This window comes from Equus przewalskii, chromosome 18 (genome assembly GCF_037783145.1).
Source record: "Equus przewalskii isolate Varuska chromosome 18, EquPr2, whole genome shotgun sequence".
Classification (NCBI taxonomy): Eukaryota; Metazoa; Chordata; class Mammalia; order Perissodactyla; family Equidae; genus Equus; species Equus przewalskii.
The window spans coordinates 30,125,202-30,145,874 of NC_091848.1; the positions used below are offsets into that span (position 1 = coordinate 30,125,202).

The 20,673-nt window shown below is 36.8% G+C and overlaps 1 long non-coding RNA gene across 1 annotated transcript in view; it reads left to right on the forward strand.

The window, feature by feature from the left end:
* The window catches only part of LOC139077016 (uncharacterized), a 62,643-nt gene that overhangs the window by 13,178 nt on the left and 28,792 nt on the right, over positions 1-20,673 (forward strand). The window lies entirely within an intron of this gene.

The window sequence follows — 20,673 nt, forward strand, 5'->3', positions numbered from 1 at the left end:
TTTTTTTTTGACATTCCAGAAATAATCAAATCAGAGGTTCCTAAAAGACCATGTAGTGTAAGGGCGCTCCTCAGAAATGCCCTTGCTTATACCGGATCGAGGAGAACTCTTTCTCTCACCAATTCTGAAGCTTCTACCCAAGGGGATCCTGCTTCTCAGTGCTTGAGTTAGGATTGTACAAACCATTAACTAATTCTAATATAATTCATTTAGGAGACTATAAATTAGTCCACAGTTGAACTCTTTGTATAAAATATGAGCAAAAAGGGGGTCTTAACCCTGTGGCACAGCGGTTAAGTGCATACGTCCTGGTTCGGCGGCCCGGGTTCGCTGGTTCGGATCTTGGGGTGGACATGGTACTGCTTGGCACACCATGGTGTGGTTGGTGTCCCACATATAAAGTAGAGGAAGATGGGCATGGATGTTAGCTCAGGACCAGTTTTCCTTAACAAAAAGAGGAGGATTAGCAGTAATTAGCTCAGGGCTAATCTTCCTCAATAAATACATAAATAAATAAATAAAATATGAGCAAAATGCACTTACTTATACATACATATACAGTCTCTCCATAAAAGACTGGTAGGGAAATCAAAAAGATTATTCAAAGGAAGTCATAGAGAAAATATTAAAGATATAAAACAGCCAAGATGGTAGCCAAAACTGTGCATTCTGCCTAAAGTTTTCCTCAAAATTCAATCTGTATAATAACGTAGTCATTAGAATACTTGTATAATTAGTAATATCTCAAAATATCCCTGTGAATTAATTAGTCAGAGTAAGTTTCATTTTTCATAAACTTGATGACTAAAGTTCACAGAAGTTTTGTGATATGTTTTTCTTTTGGGAAAAAAATGCAAGATGTATAAATGGATGGATAGATAAATAGATCAGTTTTGCATTCTCAACAGGGCAACGTTGACCCTAGGGGGTGAAAATTGACTCTTGAGGGAATAAAAAAAATCCTTACATTTAATGCATAAACTCAGATATGCATACAGCACATGAAGAGATGTACAGTGTATTTATAGTATTAAAATTTCATGAAAGGGTAATTAGGAAAAAATATTTTAAAAGGCTCTTTAGAGAGGAAATAATTTTTTAAAAGTTTGTAAAACCCTGAGAGAGCGAGCAAGAGAGAGAGATTGGGGCAGGATGTGGCCTGCACATGCAGATGGTTTACTATGGATGTTTAATTATTCTATTACTCTTCCAGGCTTTGGGATACAAGAATTTTCCCTCAGCCTTGATGAAAGGATAAGAATTAAACTCACCTTGTGCTTGAAGATAGGGAAATGAACCTCTGGTAGCTATAGATTCTTGCTCCGGGCCCAGTGGACTCCCAAGGTCTATTCTACTCCCAAGGTCTATTGTGAAAGAATAGCAAGAATATTGGGTTTGAGAAGAGAATTACCTCTGAGTGAAGCAAGAAGGCAAAAGGAGGTCAGAAATGGAATGAAGAAATAAATGAAAAGCATCACTAAAAGGGAATCTCAGAAAATTTACTCAAAACGGGAAGAGATTTGCAGTCCATTAAGAGCCAAATAAGTGGGTCTAATAAAAGTGCACCGTAAGGGACGACATTCAAGAGGCCAGGAACCAATTGGAGTTGCTATTTGAAAGACAATGTATTTGATTTGTCTGACATTGTCTTCCTCTCTTCTTTACCTGGTGAACTCTTACTTATTCTTCAAGAACCATCTTATATGTTCCTCCATGAAACATTCCCACATCTTCACAGTAGACCCTAATTTCTGACTAATATATGATCACCCTGTAATATTTACTTAAAAGAGCATTTATCACATCTCATTACCATACATGTTTGTGCCCAAAGAGAGTAACCTCCTTAATACATGAACTGGTGTTTATTCGTCTTGGACTGTTTGTTGACTACTACACCCTTGAACATAATAGATGAATAAGACATGCTCCACTGGGCACTTGAGCAAATTAAATAAATTATGGGCAGGCGGAATTATGCTTAGTCCAAAACTCTCTAACCCATCCATATTAGTCTGTTGAGTTGAGAACTGTTAACTTCAAGTCTTAAAGAAGGAAAAGTGGCCTATATTTTTTTGGATGGTGCAGATAGCCAATAGCCAATTCCCTGCCTCCTCAGGCAGGACACTTACAGGGAAATCGGAGAATTCCCCTGTAGGATGAATATAGCTGGCGATAGATGCAATATCAGGACTTTCTCCTGGACTCTGTGCTACTGGATCCCCATTTTTGGTTGCATATTTGAAATGGAGAGCTTAGGAATTCAGGTGGATTTCAAAGCATCATCCTTATGGCAGTGTCCTATATCATGAAATTAGAGTTCGTTCCTTTTTTGTTCCTGCTACTCTTGTATGCTGCAAGGACATGACATTCATTGAGGTATTTCTTCAAATGTTTTAGATCACAAATGGGAGATAATTTATCACTGGCTGTTTGCTTGAAAGATCATTTCTTGTGAAATGCAGTTCTAATTTTTATTGACTCATTTGCCTAACTGAGCTTGGTGAAGCAAAATTTAGGACCACAGGGAACTAAAACCTTCTTGCAATTCTTAGGAATATTATTTTGGGGGTTTTTTTCCTGCACAAACTTGATATTTGTTCTATTTTCTTTACTCAAGAATGAACATCACAAATGTAGTTTTAGAGCTTTCTTACTCTATGTAACACAAATATAAAATCAAGCACGGGAAAGGAAATAAGGAATTCAAGTTAATAGTCACAGCTGGGGAAGAAGAAAAGGAAATATAATCAATGCTGAGTTCCGAGGTGATCACAAATATATTTGTAACTTCATCCTCTAATGAAGATCTAAACAAATGTTAGTACTTAATAAAACTGAGTGATTGAGGCACAGATGTTGGCTATATTACTATCAATTCTTGTTCATACCTAGGAAATATTTAACCATAAAAATACGGTTTTCAATAAAGGAAATTCCCTAGGCAGTGCAGTGTGGTCAGTACCAACACTGGTCTATGCAATGGTCATTGCCTCATCTTCCTTCTACCTAACAGTTCTCTAATTTTTTTCACCTTCCTCTGAGCAACCTTATCCTTCAGGTAGGCTGGCCCTCTCTCCCTTTGTAGGGAATGAACGTGATCATCTCTTTGCCAATGATTGTTTTAGGCAAAGTAATGTAATGCAAATTTGGCCAATGAGAGGGAAGCGGCATCTGAGGAGATTCTGGGAAAGTTTTCTGATTTTAATTATAGACACCTGAAGGGAATGATCTCCTTTCCTACTTCTGAGCATTGTTAGCTACATGTGAATCTTGGAACTGCTGCAGTCTTAATGATACCTAAGATACCAGCCTTGAGTGGTAAGTGAATATACAAAGAAAGCAGAGGAGAAAGATGGGAAAAGGGGTAAGTTAGTTAATCACTGAATTGACTAAACATGTAACTCATGTCTTTATACTTCTTGTAATGTGAGATGACAAATATTCTTATTTTTAAAGGTACTTTTTAATTGAAACGGCTAAAGACTTTCTAATTGATACATACTTGTTTGTTGACTTATTTTTCTATTGGATTGTTTGCTTAGGATAAATTCCTAAAAGTAGAGTTATCACTCTTGGTAGCTCTTGAAATATATTTTAAAATTACTTTCCAATATAATAACTTTAAAATTCAACTACCTAGGAAAATGCAACGACTATGAAAAGTAATGACCATGATAACAATTTTTATGGGTAACAAACCATGTTAAAAACTGTTGAGCTGTTGATCTTCTATCCAGAAAAATATCACAGATGGGCCTGAACTCACATTATTGCCTAAAATTTTAAGGACACATAGGCCTCCGGGAGCTGGTTCATTGTCTGTGAATTATAACTTAGGAATCCCTGATACAGAGCTGGAAATAACATAAATTATATCCGCATCAGGTATTTCACCTAACGGTTGTATATGCTGATTTATAAGAAAATTTCATGCCAACATTTTATTTATAAATATCTTTTCTATCCTAGCAGTAGGTTGGGCTTTGAAGTTAATGTAACACAGCAACCTTCCTCCTCAGAATCAAATCCATTTTATCCCAGTGCACTGGTTTTCTTTTAAACTTCTTTGAATTCCCTAGTCAAAACTTCCCTATGTGAATATTGTTCTTAAACTTCTCTACTACTCTTATCTTTTTAAGTTGAAGAAGGCAGCTCTGGAATTGTTGGCAAACACCAGGCATTTTCAATTATCATTAGCAAATTGTCGCAAACAGAGCAGATAAAGGAGCCTCTGGCTGTCAGAGCCATTAATGCTGATTAAAATAGGCATTTTGTGTGAGCCCATGGTGCAAGTTTGTTTGTTTTGAAGCATTCAAGCTGTAAGGAATCCAGACCAGCCTTTCCCATTGCCATGGCAATACCTAGGTCTTCGTGTGTATATGATGAGTAGAGCATGCTCTGACAGCTAAAAACATTAGCCTGGTCCAAAATGGTGCTCAAATACATAAATGGGGGAAAAGTGAAAAGGCATGTGTACTTGTGAACATTTAACCAGTTCAGTCTCCTTGTAGCCATTTAAACAGACTTCTTATATAGACATTCCCACCCCTATGTTCACATATTTGATCCTATGCACTAATATTGATAAAACATTCAGAACGCATTTAAACAATCTCTTTAGTCTTTTTCCCCCGAGTGTGTGTACTGGTGAAGACCTTTTATCTCTTTCATTAATGTCTTTTATTCTTAATATAAGGGTTCTGAATTAAAAGAGTTAACCAAAAAGACAGTGAACCAAGCTACATGGGACGATAAGAGAATACAACATATCGAAAACCAGTTGAACATTTACCAAGCACAGGATGCAATGCTAAACCCTTTATGTATGTGATATCACTTATGTTAATCATTGAAACAACTCTATGAGATAGGAATCATCATACTCATTGTACATAGAAGATGATCGTACCTTAGAGACACTAATTAGATAGTCCAAGCTCACACAACTATATACAAGAAAACCAAGATTCAAATCCAGACCCACAGCATACTGATATGTTTCTAGATTTAAATATGTTATATGTGTGCGTGCATTCTACACCTTACATCTATTAAATGTATGTATTGTATTTGTATGTATATTTCTCTCTCCTCTATTTTCAACTCATCTTTCATATCAAAACCTTTTATTGTATCATAATTGACATATAACAATATATTAGTTTCAGTTGTACAATATGATTAAATATTCGTGTACACTGTGAAATGATCATCACAATGTCTAGTTAATATCCATCACCGAAAAGTTACAAAAAAATTTTTTTCTTATGATGAGGACTTTTAATATTTACTCTTAGCAACTTTCAAATACACAACAGTGTTATTAACTAGTCACTCTGATGTGGATTAAGGCTGCCCCAGCTAGAGAAGCCCAAGGTGACCTGGCCTACATGCCAAACTATACGACCCAGTGGACTTTTTTTATGGTATGAATTAGGACCGCCCCAGGGAGCGAAGCCCAGGACATCCTCACCTACATGCCGATCTATATGGCCAGATTTGTATCTAAAGTTATATGACCGCACAATAACCAGACCCCATCTGCACTGAAATCATTTAATGACTTTTTACATCATCTTTTCTTTTTTTCCAGTAAAAATAAGTCATGTACCCATGCCTTATAAAATTAGCCCTAACCCTCAACTTGGGGCAGCAGCAGGAGCTCTGACCGCCCGTGGGTCCTGTCCCCACGCACCAGCTCTGCCTGCCCATGGGTCCTGTCCCCATGCTATTCCACACTATTCTCTAAATAAAAGAGCACTACTGCCAGATCTTGAGAGTCTAAGAAATCATTCTTTCGACTCCTCGGCTCACCGATCCCGCATCAACTCTACTGTACATTACATCTTTTTTAACTTTTTTGTATTCATACAAATGAACCTTCAACTTTAACATGTACTTCTGTGGTTAAGTCACTCTCTAAATTTCATAGAATATTTTATCTCATAGACTATAAGAATATAAAGAAAAAAATTGCTCTTACAAACTTTTACTAACATAAAGCAAAGTCTACCCAAAATTAAAGAGACTCATTTTTCCTTTCAATTTAGAATCTAATATCCATAACACACATAGGCATTGTGTCTTAAAACGAGCACTGAAATTTTAGCATATTAAGTTTATATATATTAATGCATAAAATTGCATTTTTCTGTGATTTCTCCCTCAGGAATCAAAATAAATCTGTTAGCACTTGTCATCACCACATTGCAGTTTAATGAGAAATGAGTTTCTTCACAAACACACAAATGTCCCCTTTCAACATTTTGCTCTTACTTTGAAAATTCAGATTATTGAGGGATTTTTAGATTGTTCTGATTCAGATTATTGAAGGAGGTTCTAGTTCAAATAAAATATCAAAACCTGACACCAACTGACCCTACATACCAGCAGCTTCCACCAGCTGCTCCTGTGCAGGTGGAATTGCAACGGAGCACCTGAAAGAGTGGATCCATCGAAGATCTCATCGCTCTTCGCCACACCTGCCACACAATTTAGGACAGACGTTTCACAGAATGAGTGATTATATATTTCTTTCCACTTTTCATTAATTTGGTATTTTTAAAAAGTCATCCTCAACAAATTTACTTTCTTTTGGGGAAAAGAAGAAGTCAGCAATACTTTCTCCCTCACTTTCTTGCATGCTTATCTCTTTCATATACTCAGGTTACAGAGGAGGAATTGTCATCTCTTTTCTCTAATGTACACTACACGAAACCAGAAATAATGGTATTTTCTGCTTGAATGCAAACCAATCGTTTATCTGGACGCCCCTGAAAGGACTTAATTTGCTCAACTAGTCAGTATTCTGCCTCCGTTAAAGGATCCCAGACACACACTTGGACTTCTCTTTTGACTCACGTTTTGCCCCCCGGTCACCCCCACACCCCACCTCCTCAAGCTTTCCCAAGTGAGAACTGGCTGCCAACCCCTACCCTTCACCTCCTTTAGGCTATTGTTCTGTGCTTTAGTTACCAAGAGTGCTGTGTCTCAAATCTAAGGGTTCACATTTGCCTAAAATAAATAATAAACAGAGGGAATAGACAATCAGCTTGTTTTGCCACCTTTTCTGAGAGCATGACGTAATGCCGACCTATTCAGCAAGCCCTGCAACTGGAGACAGACATTTAGAGAATCTCAGTGGTGAAAGATGAGGAATGTCCCAGCTAGTCTGGCAGCAGAATCCCAGCTAACACACTAGAGGCTTTTTAAAGGCACAGTGGGAAGAATTTTTAATGTTTCCCTTCAGAGGGGGATTTAACGGCACATTGACAAACCACCTAGACATTTCGTTGTGCTTGGAGCTAGAATGTGTCTTTTCTTGGATCTTTACACTATTCTGCACAACTCTCAACAGGATCAATCCTGTTAAACCTTGGCTTGTTCTATTGGCATTTCTTATTTTCTCGCCTGATTAAGGAGAGAGAGAGAGAAAGAACTAAAAGAGATTGAAGGAGTACATTTAAATTAAATAGTGTTCCATTATCTGAGAATTATTGGCAGAAACTATTTATAGTTTTGAGATCTTTATAGAATTATTTTGCAAAGCTCTTCTCCCAATTAATTTAATGTGTTTGGTAAATAAATAACATTGCATTTTTAGAACCAATAGAGATAATGAAAAAAACACTCAAGAAGGTGACCAACTAAGAGAATGCATTACATACACACGTTTATATAAATGTGCATATGTGTCTATATGTAGCACAAACATATATGTGTGATAAATATACATACTTAAACAACATACGTAATGTGAAATTACACATCATTCCCATTTATCTCACTTCTCTGTGTCTCAGACTCCTTTCTGTAAAATAGGATGGGCAAGCTAAAGGTCTCCAATGTTCCTTTCTAACTTTAACTCTAATGAATCTGTAAGCTTTAAAGATTTTAAGTTCCACAGATATTCCAAGAAAGAAGCTAATATGGGATGGCATGGTTACAAAAATCTTTATGGAGGAAGAACTCAGGTAGTACATTGAAGGGTAAACAGAATGTGCTAGAAACAATAGAGGTAGAGGTAGACTTTTGTGAGATTAAATTTAAAAAGTTATATCTATCCAATAGCGACAAATAAATAATTTAAAATTTTCACTGGTTAATGGAGTTGTGGGAGCAAATGATTGCCCTGGTGAAGGAGGGGACCTGTTCTCTGCACTTTGTCATGGAAACTAGAGCAGTTTCAGGATTTCCTTGAGAACTGGTCCTAAATCCTAAATTGCCCCGAGGAATAGGTTACAATCACAAAGTTGTGTACCTGGTAGAGAGACATGGAAAGCTAGAATTATTTTTCAGCTGATGATATGGCTCTGGGCCAGGCAATCAGGACTGGTAAGAGTTCACCAGACTTCATGTCCAAGAATTACTTTATAAACCTCAGGGATCACCTGAACAACTCCTTTCGTCCCCGCCCCCCCACTGCTTTATTGACATGTAATTGACATATAACTTTGTGTAAGTTTAAGGTGTACAGCATATTGATTTGATATACTTATATATTGCAAAATGATTACCACTACAGAATTGGCTAATATCCCATCATGTGACGTAATTTACCATTTCTTTTTTTATGAGAACATTTAAGGTTTACTCTTTTAGTAAATTTCAAGTTTATAATACAGTGTTATTAGCTACAATTCCCATGCTAAAGATTAGATCCCAGAACTTATTTGTCTTATCGCTGGAAGTTTGCACCCTTTGACCAGCATCTCCCCATTTCCCCAATCCCCCAGGCACTGGTAACCATCATTCTTTCTATTTTTAAAGTGGTCTTTAACTCTACTGGATGTCTCAAAATTGATTGAATCTCTATAGTAAATAGTTACTCTTTTTGCTCCATGATTCATCAAATCATCTCAGTTGAGAACCTTTAGAAGATTTATCTGAGAAGAAATAATTAGCAAAAATAGATAGGTGGTCATCAGATGCATAACATAAGAATGATTTTCATGATATATTTTTAAATGAAAAAGAGCAGGTTACATAAGACAGAGCACTTTATGATTGTGCATAGATACAATTTCTATCCCACAAACTACCAATCTGAACTTGAAATTGATCTTTGGCAAGATTACAGAGAGGAAATTAGGAACACGATAGTGTGAGGTTTCTCAGAAGTAGGAAATGGTGATAATGAATTCACTGTATCAGGCAAATTTCATTCTTTTTCATAGAATTATTAACTCTGTTGATACGAGATTTCACAAACAATTACCAGAGACAGAATGGAAGAACAGAAAGAATATTAGGCCTAATTAGAAATCCAGATGGACCATCATTTGGACTGTTGACCAAGCAAGTGTTACGTCCAGAAGCAAAAACTCAGGCCAAACTTTAGGCACAAACAATATCAAATGAACAAAGTTATTCTAGGTAGGCAGTAAAAATATATCAAGTTGAAACGAATAAATGTATTCCCAGAGACACATGCAAGAGTAGGATTTAGAGCTAATGGGGCAGAGTGGAGATAAGGGAACGAGGTCGGTCATGCACAAGCTGCTGAGGGAATTCTTCCAGAAAGCCTGGTGTTGCTTCTGCTTATCCTTGGATGTTCAATGTGGCAAATAATTTAAAAAGCTCTGACCACAGCTTCTGTAATAAAATGATATAGTCATAATCTATCTAAAACTTAATAAATATTTCCTGCTGTACTTGAGAAAAGCTGGAGAAATAAGAGCTGCATGAAAATTCACATCGATAAATTCATAATTAACTGAGTGAGCATATCCAGGACGTGGCTATTGAATCTTCACATAAACTTGGAGGAAGCTTTCCTAGTAGTATACCTAGTGAATTATGCTTGCTTCTGCCCTGTTCAACATTTTAGTAGTAACTTGAATGGAACTATTTGAAAGGCGGACTAAAATACAAAATGGGGCTGCAATGATAGGCAAAATAAAGTGTAGTGTTTAAGATAAAAATAAAACATTTAAGGTTCTGTACTGGATTTATTTTTGACAGAAATGAGGGAGAACTAAATGACAAGAGAGTTATACTATGTCTATAGATTGAAAGACTTAACATCACAAAGATATCATATCTATGCAAGTTCATCTATAGAAAATATAATTCCAATCAAAATGCCAGAAAAATTTCTTTCCTTCTGATGTTTCTTCTAGAAATTGAAAAGTGATTCCAAAATATGTACAGAAATGCAAAGTATCAAAATAACAAAGAAATCTTGTTACAAAATAAAACTTAAACTAAGCTTGATTAAAAAAATGCTTTATTGTACTAAAAAGAAGACAACACATATGTAACATACAAATATTTGGTCAATGATGAAAATGACACTGCAAAACGGGAAGCGATACAGTTCTTTCGGTGTAAGGTACTGGTTCACTTGATATCTATATTTTTAAAATATATGAATATTGACCTCCGCCTCACACCAAGTCCAAAATTTAATTCCAGAAGAATCATAGCTAAGGAAGTAAACAGTGAAACAACAATAAGTAAAAGCTTCTAAAAGATAAGATACAAGAAAAGCTCATGTCCTTGGAAGTCAGTTTCCTTAAGCAGATTTCTTAAACATTAACCATAAAATATTAATAAATTAGACTTTGTTATAATTAAGTTGTAGTTCACCAAAAGATATTAAGGGTGAGAAATATCAACTGAAAGACTGGTAAAATATTTATAATACACATGTCCTACTTGTACTGAAACATATAGAAAATTCCTACAAATAACAAAAGGATATAAAACCTATTTAAGAAATGGGCAAAATACTAAATAGCCACTTTAGAAAACAGGATATACAAATGCCCAATAAGTATATAAAAGTGTCTTCAAATCTTTAGTTATCAGAAAAATGCAAATTAAGCCACAAAAGCTATCACTACTCCACTAGAATGGCTAAGATTAAAAAAAAGACACCAAGTATTAATGAGGATGAAAAGCAAATAGAACTCTCATACATCTCTGTGAACTTTAATGGATACATCCACCTTGAAAATCTTTTAGCAGTGTTTACTAATCTGAATATATAATGCCCTAAGTTATTAGTCATTCTACTCCTATGTATAAACAAAACAGAAATGAATGTATAAATGCAACAAAAGTTATGTATGAGAGTGTGGATGAAAGCTTCATTCATGATACCCAAACTTGGAGACAAAATAGTGGTATATTCATACAATGGTATATTATACATAGAGTAAAACAGAGAATTGTTGCCACACAAAGGCAAACATACATAATATTGAGAAAATGAAACTAGACACAGAAAGTACATATTGTATGATTCTATGTATATAGAGTTCAAGCAGTGGCAAATCTAATCTATCACGGTAGAAGTCAGAATAGTGCTTATGTTTGGGACTGGTATTAACCGGGAGGGGGCATAAGGGAGGCCTCTAGGTGTAGGTAATGTTATAAATATCTGATTAAATAGTAGTTACATGGGAGTATACAATTCTAAAAATTTATCCAGTTGTAACATTTAAGATTTGCATATTTTATTATTTGTATGTTATACTTCTATATAAGAAAACTAATAAAAATCTTTAAAAAGCATTAAAAATTGAATCCATGTATATATAGAAAGACAAGAGCTTAACCAAGAGGCTTTTATGTTTCAATACAATATTGGCTTAATTTTTGAAAATCAATGTTATTCACCACATAAACAGATAAAAACGAGAAAAAAATCATCTCAGTATATGTGGAAAAATGATTTGATATAATTCAAACCTATCTGTGATTAAAAAAGAAGACAGCCATATGAAGCTAGGAATGGATAGCACTTCCTTAACTGCTTAATTTATAAAAAGTATTCATTAAAAAAAAACTGCAACAAACATCATACATAATCATGAAATATTGATAGTATTTCCCCTGAAATTGGAGACAAAACAAAGACATTTGTTATCAGCACTTCTATTTAACAATATATAGTAAGTTCTGGCCAGTTGAAAAAAACACACACACACACATAATATGCCTATAATGATTGGAAGTGATACTGAACCTCTTAAACTCAAGCTCGTGTGCCAATGCGCAATAAGCCAATCACTGAGACATCAGTGCTTGGAAGTAGAGAAAAGTTTATTCAAATTGGCCAAAATGAGAAGGCAGGAGGATAGGTTCTCTCAAATCTGCCTTAACAAAAGAACAAAGCAGGGGGTTTTATAGAGCTAAGGGGCTTGGGAGGAGGAGTTTTGTAGAAACAAAGGGGAAGTCTGTGTTTCTTTCACTCCAGATAAGCTCTTGGGCAACCAGACTTCTTGGGTCAGCAGCAGCCTGGGGCTGGTTATCTGCTGGTTGTAACTTCCTTAAAGGCATTCTTTTTCTTCTGTGAAACAAGCTCATAAATCCTTGTGACCCTTGAGTCACCCCTCAGGTTAAAAAGAAAAACAGCAAATTAAAAAATTGACTTCTTTTCATCTGCGTCTGTGTTGGGAACGAGGTCAAAGGGTAATTATGTTCTTATTGAATATTTACAGTAACCCTGAGGGACCAGGCTTCAGAAGGTAAAAAAATAAAACAGAATATTCTTAGATACCATATTGTATACATAGAAAAACTCAAAAGCGTCCACAGGAAAAAGAATTGATAAATTAATTTCTAAATACTAATAGATAGAAATTGATGTATAAAATCAATGATATCTTCCTATGGCAGCAACCAGAAAATATAATTCATAAGCTACCATTTAGAAGTATCATTAGAAAATGTCACATACCTATGAATATACCCTTTTTAAAGAGATGTGAAAATTCTCCCTACAGAAAACTACAAAAAATATTTCAAGAAGTTTTTAGAAATTTAACAGAAGGATAGTTCATGCTCAGTATTGTAAAGATATCACTTCTCCCAAAATGTTTTATACATCTATTACTAACTCTGGATTCCAGCAGATGTTTATTTGAAGTTGGCAAAATTTAGTCAAAATTTATATGAAAATCTAAAGGGGCAAGTGTGTTCAAGATGATCTCAATGAAGAACAAAGGTGAAAGATTTACATTTCCACATATCAAGTCTTATTATGAAACTAACAATAATTTAGACTATGTGGTATTTATGTAAGAATAGACCAAAATACCATGGAACAAGAGGGAGTCCAAAAATAGACTCACCCGTATATGAATACTTGATTTATAATCTTAAAAAACGACATCTGACCCTGAAATCAACTCCCTCTGGATTTTAGATCTAAATATGAAAAGCAAAATAATAAAGCTTCTAAAAGTAACTAGGGAAATAAATTTATACCCTTGGGACACGTAAATACTAACCATAATGGAAAAGTTTGATAAATCAGACACGTTAAAATCAAGGCACCTAATTTGTCTAAAGACAACATTAGGAGAAAAGAATAGACTTTAATACAAAGAAAAACCAAAATCTCCTATAGAGAATATATATAAAGCTCTTCAACAAATAAAAATAAAAAAGTAGACAACTCAACACAAAAATGAATGAAAGACATTAACAGGCACCTCACAAAATACACAAATATCAAACGTTTTTGGGTGATAAACCTGAGAAAAGACTTTCAACATTACAATTTATCAGGTAAATGTAAATTAAAACAAAATTACATACATACACACATACCAAATAAGTTAAAATCAAAAAGGCAGATGATACTAAGTTCTAGCAGAGACGTATAGAAACGGTAATTTCCGGACACTGCTGGTCTAGATGACACTGATGTGTCAAGGGTAGGAGCCCCTCGGCTGTGCTGCTGCATGTATGCAAGCCTGGATTAAGAGAAAGTAAAGCTGAGCCCCTTCTTGAGCAAGGGGAAATTCAATCCAAAGAATATAAATACTGCAAAACAGTTTTGTAAAATCTTTTTATCAATTGACAGCCAAAAATCCTTGGGGCAGAAACAAAAAATCATAAGGCGCAGTTTAGTTGAGGTGTTATCAGTTTATAACTGTGTTCAGCTGATTGCCACAGAAATGGCTAGAGCCAAAAGGTGAACCAAGATAAAGGGAATAGAGTGTAAAAGATGTCCAGCATATCTCCCATCCCCACGCCATTCAGGGTTGCTCATTCCTACAGTGTGATCTGTCAGTCTTCAACGTGATGGTCAATAATCCTTAACAGATGATTAAACAAGATTAATAGAAATGTTACAATCCCCACTGCTGCAATTGTTCCTGTGACTATAATTCATATTTATCATTTTCTCCTTTCACTTATTCTAGATTTCTCTCATGCTCAATGAGTACCTCACTGGATATAGGTTGCATATGTAATGGGGAGACCTTCATCCTCAAGAGATTAGAGGCTTTACCTTTGTTGGACCATGTGGTTATAATTGCCAAGGAGGCACCAAGAAATGCCCACAATGAATCTTCTAGGATTTCAGCCACTCCTTTCTTTCCTCCTTGTGCAGCAACAACCTCAGCTCCTTTGTGTAGTCTAGGTCAACCATCCATGACAGTGACGTAACTCCTTTTTCCCTGTTGTTCTACAGGCATAAGAAACTCCAAATGTCCAGCAAATAATAGGCATGTTTTTAAGATCAGTGGAACCTTGCCATATCTTCTAGTAGAAGCACTGCCTCCATTCCCTTTCCTAGGAAAGAGGACTTCCAAATCAGCTGAGTCTAAGACTATGGGGAAGAGACACAAATTCTGCAATCAATATGATAAAGAGACGGGAAAATTCTACTTTCATACCTAGTTTTCCCAACTTATGTATAGCAGTTATTGAGAAACAGCCCCATCTATTAGCTTTTGCTTTAATGCATATATCACATCCTAGAGGACAGACCCTCAATCCTACAGCGTGCGTGCTAAAGTTGGTGTCTTTGCTGAGTCTTTAATAGGCCACCTCATTATTCAATTAAGCTGGCTGCTTCCAGGTGATGTAGTATATGGAGGAACCAATGGATTCTGTAGTCGTGTACCCATTGTGTCACCTCCTTTGCTTAATGGATTGTCTTGTCTTGGACTATATAGTCCATAATTCAGTATTATTAAATCAAGATATTCTCTAGGCCTGAAAGGTAGTGGTGATAGCAGAAGCACAGAGGGCAGAGAAGGCAAACTCATTGAGAACAGTTGTCAATTCTGATAAGAAAGAATTTGTTCCCATTGCAGGCTATAAGGAGTTGGACATAATTAACTTACTACTCAATGCTGGTTGGTCTCAGCAAGGGGGTTGTGCTTCATCATGAGCTCAGTGGCAGTCTCTATAGCTAGCAGGTTTTGCATTGCCAGGAGCTAGATCAGGCTTATTGAGAGGGAACACATATTATTGTACCAATGCTTAGCCTTCATCCCTGCCACATGGCCACATATTTCATGAAACCATGGTCTAATCAGTGAGGGGTGCCTGAGAACAGAGACTGGTTGTCATTCATAGGATGAAGCATCTTATCTTAATTTTATGTGTCTTCTCTATGATCAGTGCTCTTTGTTGAGCATTAATAGAGACACAAAATCCATATACTTTGTGCCCATTCCTATAAGTTCATCCATGTGCCTCTTTGCCAAATTTCCATAGTGCCAATCTTCCAAACTTCTTTCCAGACCATCCACCTAAGCCACTGCCCAAATGTAATTGCATATTCACACCTCAGGCCACTTCTCCCTCATAAAGGTGAATAATTAAGTGTATAACTCATAGCTTTATGTACTGAGAAGATTTTCCTTCAGAGCCAACATTATAAAGGCAATCAATCTGTGAACCAGGAATAAATATTTTCTTTCTGTTAGTCAGATATAGGGAATCTCCGATGAAGCCATAGGGGTAAGTTGAGGGAGTAGCATTAGGCAACAGAGGTAAATAACATGGGAGTCTGGGCCCTCTGAACATTCTCAGGCCTAATTTCAAATGTACTATTTCCGTTCAACAGTGCAAGATTGTCACATTCACCTGATCTTGGGACGTGATGGATCTGATAGCAGAGTGCTCATGATGAGCAACTCTTCTTCTAGAGTCAGTTGTTCAGTTTCTATAGGGCCTAGCCTAAACATGACTAGAGCTGGTCTTTCAATAACAAATAGTCCTCTGCTGTAGAAGGCATGCCTTGCTCTGGAAACCCAGGGTCTGCACCATAATCTCCTATTGCGGCTTTCTGGAGCCTCCACACATCATCCTTCTTTAGCGTGATGGAATGTGCTGAGTCATACGGCCCAAGAGAAAGGGCAGCTTTCACTACAACCTGGTGAACATTGCTTTTCACCCTACTCAAAATAGTAAGCCTTCCAAGTCATTCAATAATTGGTTACAACAATATTTCCAAATGTAAAATATGCTTCCTCCAGAATCCAAATGAATCTGTCCCAATGGAGATGTGCCATCTGACCCCAGGCCATTGAACCCCTAAATACTTCCTTATATGGCAGACCTTTGAATCTTTATGGAGATTATCTCCTACCCATATGTGTCCTACTAATGCTTGCAGAGTATTTCACGCAAAGTCTTTTTTTTTTTTTTGAGGAAGACTAGCCCTGAGCTAACTACTGCCAGTCCTCCTCTTTTTGCCGAGGAAGCCTGGCCCTGAGCTAACATCCGTGCCCATCTTCCTCTAATTTATATGTGGGATGCCTACCACAGCATGGCTTGCCAAGCAGTGCCATGTCCACACCCGGGATCCGAACCGGTGAACCCTGGGCCACTGAGAAGCAGAACGCGCAAACTTAACCGCTGTGCCACCAGGCCGACCCCTTGCAAAGTCTGATTAAAACATCATTAATGTAGCTGTACAGCATGATATTCTGTAGAAAGCCAAAATGACCTAAATCTCTGCAGACTATGGTGTGACAAAGAACAGGAATTAACATAACCATTAGGCAAGATGGTGAATGTATATGCCTTTACTCCCACGTAAACATGAACTGTATTTGAGCTTCTTTACAGATGGGGATTGAGAATAATGCATTCCGCAGACCAACAGTCATATACAAAATGCCAGATATTTTGTAGATCTGTTTCAGTGAAGACACCACCTCTACTCGAGCAGCTGCATTTGAGACTGTCAGCTGTTTAAATTTATGGTAGTCCACCATAATCTTCCACAATCTATCTTGTTTCTATAGGAGCCAAACAGGTAAATTGGATAGGAAATAATGAATACTACACCTGCGTCCTTAAGTCTTTGTTTGTGGAACTAATCTCTTCAATTATTTTGAGGATAGATTGCCTCTGTTTCACTATCTTGGCTAGAGACAAAGGGTTAGGGGAGCCAGTTTCAGAGACCTGCACTTGACTCCTTGTACCACAATGGTTCTTACAAAACAGGTTAAGGAAACTGAGGAAGTGAGGGACCAAGCTATATAAAGTATAAAGATAAAAGTACTCCAAGGTACTTTAGAAACAAAGACCCTGACTTTTGAACATGTTTGGAGTGTTTAAGAAATGCAAAGGAGCCAGTTTGGTTGAATGAGCAAGGGGAGATAATGCAGATTTTAACACACATCTCACAGAAATTGACAGGTTATGCAGATTAAAGAAAGCATTAAGAATATTAAAGATTAGAAGAGCAATTAATAGATGATCTATTATTCATATATATTCTCTTTTACTGAACAATTGCTGAATGAACATTAATTTAAAACAAACATAGAACAGTCATAAAAATGGATGACCTGTTAGACCATAAAGCAAGTTTCATTCTTGCTTTGTTGTAAAAATATCACAGAGATTACATTCTTCGAAATTAAATTAGAAATATAAAACATTGAAGACAAATTCATCAACCAAAAAAATTGCATTTGGAACTTTAAAAAAAATGTTTTAAGTAACTAATGGATCAATTAATACATCATTAAGATTAAAGACTGCTTAGAACTGAATGATAATTAAAAGACTGTAATAAACCTTGTGAAACAATTAAAGTCATCTGAAGGAGAAATGTAAAGTCTTAAATAATTAGATTGGGAAAAAAGAAAGGCTAAATATTAATGAGCTATGCATTCAAGATAAGTAGACTGAAAAAAGAATAATAGAATAAACCCCAAAATAATGAAGGCAAGAAGAGAAAGTAATGAATTAGAGAACTAATCTACAATTAGAAAGGTGAACAAGTCAAGAGTGATTTCTTAGGAAAAGCTAGTATAATTGACAAATCTCTTAAAATACATGTGAAGAAAAAAGTCAGATTTGGTTGGGGTGGCCCTGTGGTGCAGTGGTTAAGTCTGCATGTTCCACTTCTCAGCAGCCCAGGGTTTGACAGTCCGGATCCCAGGTGTGGACATGGCACCACTGGGCAAAAGCCATGCTGTAGTAGGCGTCCCACGTATAAAGTAGAGGAAGATGGTTATGGATATTAGCTCAGGGCCAGTCTTCCTCAGCAAAAAGAGGAGGATTGGCAGTAGTTAGCTCAGGGCTAATCTTCCTCAAAAAAAACCAATCAGTTTGGCAACTAGTTCATTGAATTGTCTGTGATCAAGGAGAAAATCCTCAAAAAGCAAAAACATCTAGCTTTAAGAACAGTGTACACAAAAGCATTCTTAGTATTCTAATTGTTCGTCCCTTTTATGGACATTAACTGGGTCTCAAACACAGGAATTAAAATTTTCTAATAGGCTGATTTATTATTAATGAAGAAACCAGAAATATGCAAGAAAAGTCTGCAAAATACATCTCAGTTTACAAATTTAGATCTAAATCTTTACAAATTTAACACATAAGCAAAGTGTAAATGTACAGTCACATACCACATAACATTATTTCTGTCAACAATGGATAATGGTCCCTTAAGATTAGTACCATGGAGCCTAGGTGTGTCGCAGGCTATACCATTGTTGATGAAAATAATCCATAACCAATCTATAAATGAAAATTTGGGTGAGTTTATTCTGAGCTGAAATCTGAGGACCATGGCCCGGGGCCTTTCTTCCCGAAGGAAGAAAGGGCACCGAAGAAGTGGGGTGCACAGAGTGGTTATACACCCCCAAACAGGTAAATATGATTGAAATGTCCCTCCCACAATAGTCACAAGATTGCCCTGTCAGCACAGCACTTGATGGACACAGCAGGTAGTGGGTCTGCTATCTTGGTGGGCATAGCAGGAGGCAAGTCTATTGTCTCGAGCTGGGTGGTCACAGGTGAGCGCAGCAATCAGTTTCTAGCCTAAGGAAAGATGCTTAATCCTTAAGGAGACACCAAAATTGGGAGGGGGAGGGAAGTTGCACCTTTATCTCAAGGGCCTTTGTTCTTGCCATAGGGACTATCTAAAGCAGATACACAATGCATGCTCAACAGCCAAGGTAAGGCCCTTTTGGAAAGACAAGGTCAGGCAGAATTAGGTTTATACCAAATGGCTTCCTCATATTCTCCAATATATCCTATTGCTTGCCATTTTTATTTGTCATACAGTAGAGTTCATAAAACATTATACAGACTTTGTGTAATAAAACTCATCTAGTCTGATTTATTTAATCTTGATCAAGGGGGAAGAAGAAGTTAGAAACTCTGTTAAAATCTTACTCCCCGCCAAGGCCATCCTCATAATGGATATGGTCCACCAAAATAAGTGAATTAAATCTCAAGTCTCCCCCCTTTTTCTGTTTTTCCCTCTCTCAGTATTCTTTAAAATTTGTGAACTCTAATCATCATTCTACTCTTCCCCTGCTCTCTTTCCCTCTGATCTGTGAGCTGCCCCTGGGGCTTGGAAGCACTCCAAGCACAATGAAATCACGAAGAGATCACCACCACTACCCCCGTCTAACATTCTTATTCACCATCACTGCCATCTTCTCCCCTCTCCTCCCTTCTCCTCACTATTCAGATTTAGTTCTAAGACGAAATAACCTTGGCATTGGGCACCAGCAACCTTTCTTTCCCTGCCCTCCCTGTTTCACCACTGCTCCTCCTCCACCCCATCCTTCCCAGTGCTTAGAGGTTTGTGAGAGGAGATTAAACTAATCCTATCCACCGACAAGCTCACTAAGCAGTTCCTGAGTAAAGTCCAAAATTCCTGCCAAGCAATAGAGCTTGGGGTGGGGGGGTAGGTGGGGGGAATTAATGTAACAATCAGCACATTATAGCAATAGCTTTTCCATGAAAATTCTTTCCCTTTTAATAACCCCATACAAAGTCAGGAGAAAGCAGGAAGCATGGAGTGCGTGTAGGGAGGGGGAATATAAAGACAATTAGTTTTTCTTTTCTTTTTCTTATTAAATATAAATTAAATTACCAAGTACATTGGCACCACTGCACTTTTTTTTTAAGTAATTTACCCTAACCCTTTTCTTCAAAAAATGGGAATGAGTGTGTAAATAGCCAACATTTAAGTGGTTTTGGATTGGTTCATTTGCTAATTAATACTTAAGAAAGTAGAATTAGAAAGACTGGGCAGAAGTAAGGCAATTTCAGAGTGTTTTGCCTGCAGCATGTTGATGCCTCTGCCTGCAGCTCCAGTTCTGAGAGAGGAGGAAACCCAGAATCATCACTCCATCTCTGGGAGAGTATAGCATCCTTCTGACTTTTCTTATTGCAGCCTTTGCTCACTCACCCAGTGCACATAAATTTCTCTAGAATAGAAGCCGAGAAATACAATCTGATAGGCAATATTTAAATCAGTATCTTGAATCCCATCAGCTTTCCCAGCATGAGAATGCTATATTTTTTTTCAAGGAACTAATTTGAAATGAATTTGAGTCTCAAAATGAGGTAGACAGAGGCAGTCATTGCCAGTGGCTGTGCAGGGGGTAAGAAATTTCTATTCAAATAAGGGTGAATGCAACTGGTGATGTTTAA